Raw genomic sequence first — 290 nt, 5'->3', positions numbered from 1 at the left:
TGACTGTCTCTCCCACTCTCTGACTGTCTCCCCCACTCTCTGACTGTCTCCCCCTCTCTCTGACTGTCTCTCCCACTCTCTGACTGTCTCTCCCACTCTCTGACTGTCTCCCCCTCTCTCTGACTGTCTCCCCCTCTCTCTGACTGTCCCCCTCTCTCTCTGACTGTCTCCCCCTCTCTCTCTGACTGTCTCCCCCTCTCTCTCTGACTGTCTCCCCCTCTCTCTGACTGTCTCTCCCACTCTCTGACTGTCCCCCTCTCTCTCTGACTGTCTCCCCCTCTCTCTCTGAC

This window comes from Heptranchias perlo, unplaced genomic scaffold (genome assembly GCF_035084215.1).
Source record: "Heptranchias perlo isolate sHepPer1 unplaced genomic scaffold, sHepPer1.hap1 HAP1_SCAFFOLD_532, whole genome shotgun sequence".
Taxonomy (NCBI): domain Eukaryota; kingdom Metazoa; phylum Chordata; class Chondrichthyes; order Hexanchiformes; family Hexanchidae; genus Heptranchias; species Heptranchias perlo.
The sequence above is the reverse complement of the archived record's forward strand: the minus strand, read 5'-3'. Positions refer to the sequence as shown.